Below are 11,775 nucleotides of genomic sequence, written 5' to 3' on the forward strand. Positions count from 1 at the left end.
CTTCTGCCTTGTGTCCTTTTTCCCGTCTCTGGAAGGGCTGTCTTTGTCTGTCCGCCTGTCGCCTGTCTGCAACGGGTTCGTTTCTGCTATCGAGGATAAGATTTTTCGCCAAGCCACCCCTCTGCACACTCCACCCACCCCCTCCACCCAGACGCGCAGCGACTCCAGTCCTCTCTTCTTCTCTCCTGCTTTTTTTTCTCTCTCTGGTGGAGTTGCAGCCTTCTCCTGTCACCTCCTCCAGGCTCAGCAGCGTCCCTGCTTAATGTGCTCCCCGCTGGGACACATCCGTGAACGTGGCCCCCAACGGAGCCCTAGCCTGGCCATCCTTAGGGCGTGGGAGGAGAGACGAGTAGACACCTACAGCAGAGAGAGAGAGAGAGAGAGAGAGAGAGAGAGAGAGAGAGAGAGAGAGAGAGAGAGAGAGAGAGAGAGAGAGAGAGAGAGAGAGAGAGAGAGAGAGAGAGAGAGAGAGAGAGACAGGTGGTTAGGACATTTCAGGAATAACATACATCTCACACTGCATAAAAAAAAAAAAAACTGAGCTCTCCAGAAGGAGCTTGAGAAAAATTCAAGGAAAAGACGAACTAAAGCAAAAAATGTAGGCCGTGGAAGTGGATGACTCACTTCGACGAGTCAAATAGGAGCTGGAAAACGGCCCAGTAGCAAACTGGAAAACATTACTGACTAATCTCTACGGCAACATACAGAGCAGAATTACTTGGGAAAAATAAAGTGTGCTGTCTGCTCCTTGTAACGTTAAGTCTAACGGATGGATCTCCAACTGCTTTGATAGGGGACAATAACGCATGCGGACACATACACACACAATTAAACGCTCAAAGTTGTCCTTAATATTTAATGGCGACTGAATGACCAAACGTTTGACCTGACTAGATGGGTATTTGGCTGCCTCTCTCATATCTATCTATTATATATCTATCTATTATATATCTAAATATATATATATATAAATAATATATATATATATATATATATCTATATATTATATATATATATATATATATATCTATATATATATATATATATATATATATATATATATATATATATATATATATATATATATATATATATAGTATAGTGTGACAGGGAAAAGTGCTGGGTAATGGCACAGGAGATCTGTTTCTTCTAGATGATTCCAAGCACGCTCATGATTTTTCCATTAATGCCCCTTCCTCTATCCCCAGTTCCCAACCCCCCACACTCTTGTGGCTTGTGGTTGGCGTCTGCGTGTGTGCGCGCGTGTGTGTGTTTGTGTGTGGTGTGCATGCTCAAGTGCGTTTTTTTCTCATGGCTCCCAAAATAGTTGGACCAATAACATCCATGTGCTGTTCTTCCACCAAGATAGCGTTACAGGTGCGAACGGTGGGGTGGGATGACTGGGTGTGCGGGCAGGTTGACACGGTGCCAGTCATCCCGACCTACGTGTGCTGCTGAGATTTTTGTTTACGTTTGCAAGCTTCCACCCCAACTAGCCCCCTTCAACCCCCCCAAGAGTTCAAACACTCAAACATATGCATATGAGGCAGAGTGGAGCGGGGGTTGGGGGACGGTTTGTAACTCAACGCCGTGAGAGCCTGCACAGTCATTCTGTTGGTAAACTAGGAAATATATCCCACACAACACCTGCCATAAAAGCCATCTCCGGCCTTCATTAATACACACGTACACACAGACGTCCACGGAACCTATCGCACAAACACACACTTCCATGGTGTCTACAGCACAGCACAGCACAGACACACACACACACGCACAGCACAGCACACACACACACACACACACACACACGTCTGGAAACAAAAGGTATTTCTAACCAAAACCCCACCACAACCACAAGTGTGCACACACACACACACACACACAGACAGAGAGCACTTTTTACATTGTCTCTCACACACTCCAAATGTCCCTCCTGCACTCCTCAGGGTCAGTGGCCTGCCCGTTGGGACTGCAGGCTCCGCTGGTCTGAAGCGGCTCGGAGTCTCTGCAGCGTCTCTTCTAAACAAGCACCATAAACAAAGGCCAACAAATACAGAAGCCTTGAACTGAAACGCAATCATCCTCTGGGAGTCGTGTCTGTCTCACTCCTTCAACTGCCTGCCACACACACACACTCTCCCTTCCCTTACCCTGAGTGCGTGCGTGTGTGTGTGTGCGTGTGTGTGTGCGCGTGTGTGTGTGTGTAAAAGCAATCCAAGCCATCACTCAGCTTGTTGACGTGATCAATGCCAGCTACACTGCTACACTAAGTCTGGGTCGGCACTTAAGGGATCATTTTTCTCAAAAATGAACAACCCGAGGCCCAGCGCGAGCAAAGGCACCTTGATGGAAAGGCCCAATGTGAAAGGGAGACGGCGGGTGGGTGAGCGAATGAGAAGATGTCATGTGAAACAAGCAGAGGAGAGAGAGAGAGAGAGAGAGAGAGAGAGAGAGAGAGAGAGAGAGAGAGAGAGAGAGAGTCAAACTTCAAGGCCTCGTAAAGGCAGAGCTAGGAATTCCTGAAGCGTCTCCTGGAAGCTTGGCGCAGGGTGTAGGAGAGCTCTGGAGAGCAGTGGTGGTGGCGGCCGGAAGCAGCCTGGGGACAAGCAGGAGAATGGGGCCCCAGCTCCACCGGTCACCCAATCCATCACCCTGAGCAGGCCACTCGGGGCCAAAGCGAGAGCATCCTGAAACAAGAACCCTGGCTATAATTAGCCTGAGAAGCAGCTCACCTCGCTGACCATTTCCTTTTCACAACAAGGGCACAGACCGCTGTACACACACACACACACACACACACACACACACACACACACACACACACCCCCCCAAAGCAGCAGGGGTGAACAAATCAGTCACCCGGGGAGTTGGGACAACCAATTTCCAGGCAGGCAGAATGTGATGAGGGTTCCCCTGGAGGCCAAGTGGAAACGCGCTATAAATCCATCTCCCTTTTGTCCAGTCAGAGCCTCTCCTGTCCCACAGGCAGCCCACTGCTCTCGGCCTCTAAAAAACAAATATAGCAGGCACCAACTTCATCAGACCTTACAGCACTGAAGCCAGACTGGTATGAATGATGGTCAACAGACTCACTTTATCAGCGGTAAGATTCTTGTGAATTCCTGACCCAACACCTTCCCATCACTCAAAACGACCACAAAACAAAAGACAACCTAAATACACTTTAAAAACGGCACTGGAGCCTAGACTTTGATCACCACCTCAACAACGCTTATTCCAAACTAACTAACAGGATAGTAAACTTTATGCTAAAGTACTCAGCATGTACAGAGGGGGCACATCTGGACCTACAGAGATGACCAATAACAGGCCTATAGAGTAAACCAAGTCAGTCAACAGGTGACTATGGGAGAGTGGGACCCACACTCAAGATAAGGGACACAGTAGGTCCTGCGCATCCCAGAGTATTAACGTGCACTGAGCAGGTGTTCACTAAATCACACACACCAGCAGAAGGAAAGGTAAACATCCGTCCCACTTTGGCACTGTAGCTAAGTGTACTCTCTGTACTGCTGAGGTGTCTATCTCTGTGTGTGTGTGGGTGTGTGTGTGTGTGTGTGTGTGTGTGTCCAAGCAACATGACACGCACGCACGCACACAGAGTATACATGGCAGACGCGCACAAATGGATTACGGAAACAAACAGGCCAAAGTCCAGGCAGATGCCCGTGTGTGTGCGCAACACAGCCTCAGGGTCGTTTTACAAGGCAAAAGGGGCATCCAGACAAACAGTAAACCAGAGAAGGTGTGTGTGTGTGTGGTGCATCAGTGAGATTTCCGTCAGGCCAAGAGTGGCGCTCAGCGGCCCGGGAGAGCGTCCAGCCGCATGGCGGAGTGTGGGAGGCCGGTAAATTATTCAGCAGGATCGGAGGGCGCTGGGATTACTTGTCTGCAGCAGGAAGCCACCGAGATGGCAGCGCATATCTCTAGCTCATTAGGGACAGAGGCTGGCGCACAGCAAACACTGCTTACCGCGCAGCCAACCATGAGGGCGGCCGGCAGGAGAGGACGACTGAGGAGAGGGAGAAAGAGAGTGAGAGAGGGAGAGATAGAGATAGATTGAGAGAGAGAGAGAGAGAGAGAAAGAAAGAAAGAAAGAAAGATTGAAAGGGATTGAGGGAGGGAGGGAGGGGGGGCTGAGGGAAAGGAATGGAATGAGTGAGTGAGGCAGAGAGGAACGGAGTGAGTGAGGGAGGTGGAGAAGAAGAGAGAACCTGAGAGCCCAGGCGTGTGTATGGGTGTTAAATAATAGAGCAGCTGCTGGGTTAACATGGAGGCCGGCATGTCTGAGGCTGTGACATTCTAATTAGGAACAGACTCTGAGAGGGAGCACTCCTTCTCTCTATCGGAACTCCCCCTATTACCGTCGGTCACGTATTTCCACCGTCTTGCGTGTATGTGTCACTTAATATCCATTTCTATACAAACCAAGACAGCGGACTCCTAAAGAAACGCGAAACCACCCACACCATAGGTGTATCTAAATTAGCTATGTACCAAAAATTACATTTTACCGTGACTCAAGAGCTGTAAACAGTGTTGTAAGGCTAGCGATACACAACCGCTTGGAGCTCCAGTGGAATTTTTTAATTTCATGACGAGAATTTCTCGGTCTAACCGCTCATGTGCCGTTGAAACTGTGTAAAATAGGCTTAACCCATCAGGCCAGCACTATAACGATATTTCAGGCAGTAGATGCTCCCTGTTAAGAACCAAACCAGATTTTGTTCAAATCTACACATCTATGGCTACTGAAAAATGTAAGGTTAATTTCGTAAATGTTATTTTGAAGTGTTATAAAACATCGTTGTTTTAGAATTTCTGAACAAAAGTGGTGATAATTGGGGGCGTTACGATATATGGCTCCATAACACACACACATATGTCTTGAAGGTTAGGGTCATGCTGCTTTACAGTATGCTTCCAACAAAGACTTTGCTCTCTTGATCGCTCTCCCTCTCTGTGTGTGCAGGGTTTCCCGCAGCACTTTGCAGTCAAGGTGGCCGCCTTGGCAAAACAGGCCTGCCGCCTTAACTATGTCGTCCAAAAAATAAAGTAGTCCACCGTGTTACTCTGTCCCGTTTTCTCCCTTTCATTCCAAACCGTGACCAACGCCAGTCTTCCTTCTACGCAGAACACATTAAAAAAATAAGAAACGTGCCATGAATCGAAAAATAATCAGTTTTAATAATCTTTACATATGTGATATGCCTCCGAATCAGAGCTAGTGAACGGAGCTGAGCGGTGCAAATATCCCGCTCCTCGCCCTCAAGAATCAGTCAAATCGCGAACAGACACAGCTCGGTTTAATTGTCAGGTGTGATGAAATGCGTTCATATTCCACTTTTTATGTCATAAACGTTGCAGGCCTATGGAAAGGTTTTGTGGTAGGATTGTCCAATGGTCAAGTTGTTGCTTCAATGTGTTTTTTAATTTATGCGACGCACCAAAGCTGGGTTCATCAGTTTTGCGCAAGTTTAAAACGTTAAAAACGACTGCGTAATTTGTCATTTTCGTTCTATAAGTTCCACTTTCAGGCTAAAGTAAAACTTGGATGGTAAGCCTGTATTCTTTAGGGAACTAATCCCACTGATCCCTTGAATTTTATGCTTATGTGTATTAACGTTGCCAAGCGTTTGTTGTTGCACATCGGTTAAAATAAATGTTCTGAGTGAAATATATTGCCGTTGCTCTTAGTTCTTTGGGATTTAAGTTTTCTGTTGAAGGTGACAATTTGACTTGTAGATTATTTCTCCCTCTTTTAAATTGGAGGGAGTATGGAGTGATTTCACTGCAGTGATTTTCTGGTGGAGCAGGGAGCGAAATTGAGCTAAGGCGACTCGACACAAATTTTAGCGAAGGAGCGGCAGAGTAAACAGCCACCCACGTCTAGCAGTGTTGACTTGCGCGTAAACGAAGGAAAGCCCTCTAATCGGATGGGCAAGACTGACAAATCACAGTCCCGCCAGTGTATGCTTTCTAAATTATGTCGCCAACTCCATTCCCATCAAGGAACTTAGGCTACTATGGCCAACATCTTTGAAATTTAACGGTCTTGGTTTTGGGCATGCCTCAGACTCGTGGTGTGAGCAGTATCAAGAGCGGAAATATAAGCCGCCCGCCTCTAATTAAAAGCGCCCCTCAAATTCCATCCATATTACAAAAAACTATAAAATAATCTAAACTTCATTCACTCTCGGTGTATAGATCACACGACAGACGGCGGAACAGGCTGCAGGGCAACAGTCTGACAGCCTGCATGAAGATAGGCATTAATGGTCCAATAATAAAACAGTGCAATTACAATGGGCCCTTGAAATGTTATTTTTAAGGGACACCAGGCAAGCCTGATGCTTTTCTCCTCTAAACTCCCCTCACCGGTCTGAAGCTCTTTTTCCTTTTCTTTGCATCTTCTGTCAAGGGTTTTCGCTGCTTCTTCAGCCAGCTCTGCCATTATACACACTTTTGCAACAATCTCTAAGCGTTTACGTTAGCCTGCCTCTGTGTTGTAAACTGATTCTGCTTCGGGTCGGGCGGGTAGGATACAACGAACTTTAAAGTGGGATATTCTTCCTACAGGCAGTAGGGGCGGGACGAGAGCCTTCATTAAGCCCAGAATGAGTCATTTAACCATATACCGACTTACAAGATGATTAACATTAAAACGTTGCCTGGTGTCCCTTTAAAGCCAAGGAGGATGGCTTGTAGTGACTGATCACATTTGCACATTTTGTTGTTTTGCACTTTCTTTTGCACTTGTTTGTTAAAATTGCACAAATATTTTGAAATATTTGTATTCTGTTGTATAGTTTGTAGTGTTTAAATAAATATTTCTTATAATAAATAATTGTTAAATGTAGTCTGTAGTGCATCGCACAAACATGACGCCAGCACCCACACCCCCCCACCCCAGTTAGGAAGGCGTAGACCGACACCATAACCCCCCACCCCAGTTAGGAAGGCGTAGACTGACACCATAACCGCGTAGACAGACACCATAACCCCTCCAACCCAGTTAGGAAGGCGTAGACTGACACCATAACCCCCACCCCAGTCGGATTTGACAACCGATACCAGACCCCCACCCGGCCGGACTCACCTACCACCTTGACTAACAAATTTCCTGCGGGAAACCCTGGTGTGTGTGTGTGTGTGTGTTCCACAGAGCAACAGATGCCGTGGCGGCGGCGGCTCCCTCTCAGAGCCCTAATGGGAGCCTCCGTCTCCAGAGCGGGAGGGATGGAGTATGACAGACATTCACCTCCCATTCTAATCTACACAAGGAACACTACAGAGCAAGACCAAAGTCAGAGAGGAATTACAGAGAGACAGAGAGCGAGAGAGAGAGAGAGAGAGAGAGAGAGAGAGGAGTTGAGAAAGGGAGAGCAGAGAGCAAAAAGCAAAAGAGACTGAATGAGAGCGGTGAACTATGTCCTAGTCTGATTCATCCACCCTTCATCTCACTCCCTCTCTCTCCACCTCTCCTGAATCCATCTCTGTCCATCCCTCTCTCATATTCTTACCCATCATCACCTCTTCCATTTCAGACTGCCCCACCCTCTCTCAAACTTGTCCCTCTCCACTGCACACTTTCCATGGGTGATTATGTGTATGAATGTGACTGTGTGTGTGTGTGTGTGTGGCAGGAGAAGGAGGGATAGGGAGAGGAAGAAAGAAAATTCACCAACACCAACACATCCACATATTTATTCTGTGCCAGTGCCTGCCACACAGCATCCAGGTGCAGACAGCAAGGGTAAGCAGGCAAACACATCAGCAGCAGGTGTGTGTGCATGCAACTGAATGTGTTTGTGTGTGTGTGTGTGTGTGTATATGTGTGTGTCTGTGTGTGTGTGTGTGTATGCAAAAGTGGATGGCCTGTTGTCTCCTGTGAGGCACCACTGGTCTGTTAAACACTACATAGTGGGGAGGCCTTTGAGAGTTATAAACTCACTGGTGTGACCTTGGACTTGACACTAGCTCCTGGCAGGCGACGTTTACTCCTTACATTCTACTCCTCCACTCAATCACACACACACACACCTCCCCATCACCGCCCCCACACACCGCTCTGTTTGTCTCTGAAGCCACATGTTCCCAGGCCTCCTGTGGTGATATTCCAGTTAAAGGCTTTCTCCTGTGGAAAGCCCCCTTTACTCAGCCATGAAGAGGCCTTATCAGGGAGCCCTGTCATCAGACCAGGAACAGCCAACTAGCTACCCACATCCACATTCTTCACCCCCTGCCAGCATCCGCTATTAAAAATGCTAAGATCAAGATATGTTTTTACATGCATGCACACAGTGATGACCACATCTGATATGGGCATGATGGTAAATCCACTGAAAGAAAGAAGAAAGGAGAAATCTGATATGGGCATGATGGTAAATCCAGAGAGAGAGAGAGAGAGAGAGAGAGAGAGAGAGAGAGAGAGAGAGAGTCCATACAGATAGAGCATCTGCTCATAGAGTTCAGAAGGATTCAACAGAAAAACCCTACTTAAGCAGGCAAACTGCCGTCTGTGTGTGTGTGTGTGTGTTTTCAATCTCTGAAAGTCATCTGCAGCAGTCTTCTCTCACATGTCGCTTCTGTGGCCTCTGACCCGGCGCAGATACCAGAGGAGCTTATGGGATTGTGGTGAATCACATTCCATTCATGATCAACACCCACCAGGCACGGGCTGCGGTGCCCAACGCACGCCAGCAGGGGGACACACGCCCACATACATACACCACACTCACACAATCAATCACTGAGACGCTGGCTGGTTGACCTGTGGTCATACGAGTCAGCCACAGGTGGTCAATGATCCAGTCCACACACACACACACACACCAGAGTATTAAGACTGCACAAACAAAGACTCAATTTGCCATGGTCAGTAAAGTATATAGAAATAAATATCCTACAAAGCAATGAATAAAAAAAAAAAATGATCTGGCACCAGGAACCAGCATATCAAATCACTCATCACAATACGTGCCACCTCAGAGTCTCTGATAGGCCGATCCTCAGCCAGCCTGACTGATTGCTTGTGAGCATGCTAGTGTGTAGAGGCTGTGTGTTAAGTCAAAAAGAAACCCAGCGCGGCTCGACTGGAGCTGCTCCTCATCAGATCGCTGGGATGTGAATCCGTTGGGCCTGGAGGGGCCAGGCCGAGCTGACAGCTGCTGTGTTTGCTCTCTCAACCACAAACGGCCACAACAAAGGTACCGGCCCTCGCCCCCCTCCTCTGAAGCGAAGGTCAGGGCCCCACTGGCCCGCCGCAGAACACCGGCTGCCGGACTCCAAAGGGAAGTGCCCCGCTCAAGTCCTCCTACTCCCCCCACCAAACCACCCAGTTCTTTCTAACCCCCGCCCCCCCTGAAATCAGCCCACAATGAAAGAAGACCCCTAAATGGACTGCACGCACTGAATATAGTGCGTGGGGAGCTGGGCAGGGGGATCATACAGAAAAGAAAAGAAAAGAAAAGGAGTTAGGAACTTGCACTCATTTGACTTTTCTAAAAAATACATCCCCCCGTGAGTCTTGTACTTGCAGACAAACAAGCACTTATTTTTCCTATACACTGCAAGTAAGACAGCTGAACTTTGTGCATCATGTTGTGAATTCACGTCAGCCACTCCGAGATAAAAGAGCTCAGATCCCTTTCATCCCAGTTCAGACTTCAATGCTGTCTCAGTCCAGGATAAACTCGGCCTTTTAAGAGGATCGTTTTCCCATGTTTTTTTTTTGTCTTAATGCCTCTTGCAATTACTGACAAATAAACATTATGCGGTCAACACGCCAGCTACCGTCTAAAGGTCTGGGGGACTGATATCAGTAGACTTTAGACACAACTCTGATCTACTGGAAAGCCTCAACATGACATGTGCACACACAGATAATCAAATCAGAATTACACACTCTACCCATAGAACAAAAACAAATAGCAGAAAAACAAACTAAATCATACTCATCACCTCATTACACACCTAATGTACCACAATTCATTATTTTTCTAGCGGAAAAAAACTGCTGGTACTGCTGCTATTAATGTGTTGTTTAATATCTCCAGCTGCCATTATGTTGCTATTTCTAATGCTTTTTTTTTTTATATTATCGTACTCTTTTCATTCTACAAAAACACACTCTAGTTGCTTTCTGTATGCTATTGAACTGTTCACAGGGTAAGGAAGCAGTGGACTTGCAGCATGGCAGTTGACAGCAGCCAGAAGGCTTTTAGCCTCCTGTGTGATTATAGCGTACGGTGGGAGAGCACTGAGACATGCTTGTGCAGTGCTTAGAGAGTCAAGGAGTTGGGCAGAAAAAAAGGAGGGGCGGGTGGACAGAGTGATGCAAAGATGAAAGAAACAAGAGACAAAGAGAGAAATAAAGAGATGTAGCCGAGAACTTAGTAACTTCACTAGTAACTTAGTAACTCAAAGCCAGTCCTCGGCTCGATGGCCGAGGTCCCTGCGAACCCCAACAGGTGTGTGAGTGGTGGTGATGCGTGGTTGTCAGCGAGCCTCACTTGTTGAGCTGCGGCCCGGAGGCCTAGCAGAGCACACACACTCGGGCCCAGCGCTGCCCAGCGAGGCTATTTAGCCCTGCTGAAAGAGCTGCCGGCGTAAGACCCACTTAATTAGACCTGCCCATCCGAGAGCAGACGCACGGCAGGCATTACAACACTGTAATTAGCTGTCAAGGACGAGGAGGAATGAGAGGGAGAGAGACAGAGAGGGGGGGAGATAAAGAAAGAAAGAGAGAAAGAGAAAATGGAGTAGAGTGAGATTTAAGAGAGAATAAGTGATTGAGGAGGAGAAATTAGAGTAAAAAAAACAAAAAGACAGGAGTGAACAAAGTTCCGAAAAAAGGCAGAGAGACATGGGAGGTGAGAGAGAGAGAGAGAGAGAGAGAGAGAGAGAGAGAGAGAGAGAAGAAACAAGTGAGAGGGAGGATGAGATTTTATTAAAATGAGATGTAAAAGGTCAGTGTTAGCAGCAGGAAGTTTATAGGTGGAGCAGATGGAGGGAGCGCATATGGGAGGGAGGAGCCCAGATTCAGAGCAGAGAGAGAGAGAGAGAGAGAGAGAGAGAGAGGGCCTGAGGGAAGATTAGGAAAAGTGGGTAGGAGGAGAGTGGATGTGGTAGGTATATTCCCCCCTCCACCGGCACTATAAGGAGGCACCTCAGGATAATCTCCCTCATTAAGGCAGAATAAATGTTAAATCATTAATGGTGGCACTTTATTAGCCAGCTCATCCATCCTTCGCTGCCCTGCCATGCGTTGGCACACCTGCCTCCTCCTCCTCCTCCTTGTGTGCCTGCCATGCTGCTACCCGTGGTCAGTCCACTTAGAGGCCCCCCACGCAAACGCCTTCCAGCTCCTCATCAGATCACGTTTCATGTGACCGCAAATAGCCCCTTCACTGACAGAGATGTGTCCAATAAACATCCTCTGATGAGACGAGAGATGGGAAACGGTTGGCAAGGGCAACTGTTGCTGAGGGAGACGAAGGGTCGCATTCACTCAGGAAGCATCACAGGCTCACTCACGGGCAACAGATTCTGATTCAAGTGCATTTTGTTTATTGTGCGAAATGTCATCATCTCAAACATAGTCTCAGGCTTCAGACTATTTACTTCTTCAGCTTGTTAAATGAGGCATCCTTGATAAAGCGTATTAAGTGGTGGTCAATGCTGAGGCAAAACCCCCAGGGGGAGAGTGCCCAAGCACATCCATCACTTGTTTGTCCACTAGGGTGGAGC

At 47.5% G+C, this 11,775-nt stretch overlaps 1 long non-coding RNA gene across 2 annotated transcripts in view; it reads right to left on the reverse strand.

Annotated features, from left to right (window-relative positions):
- Positions 1-200: 200 nt before the first annotated feature.
- Positions 201-11,775, reverse strand: part of LOC125311524 — a 77,261-nt gene continuing 65,686 nt past the window's right edge. For both annotated transcript variants that reach the window (XR_007196490.1, XR_007196491.1), the window contains one exon: positions 201-357. This is a non-coding gene — a long non-coding RNA (uncharacterized LOC125311524). The remainder of the gene's footprint in view (positions 358-11,775) is intronic.

This window comes from Alosa alosa, chromosome 18 (assembly GCF_017589495.1).
Source record: "Alosa alosa isolate M-15738 ecotype Scorff River chromosome 18, AALO_Geno_1.1, whole genome shotgun sequence".
NCBI classification, from domain to species: Eukaryota; Metazoa; Chordata; class Actinopteri; order Clupeiformes; family Clupeidae; genus Alosa; species Alosa alosa.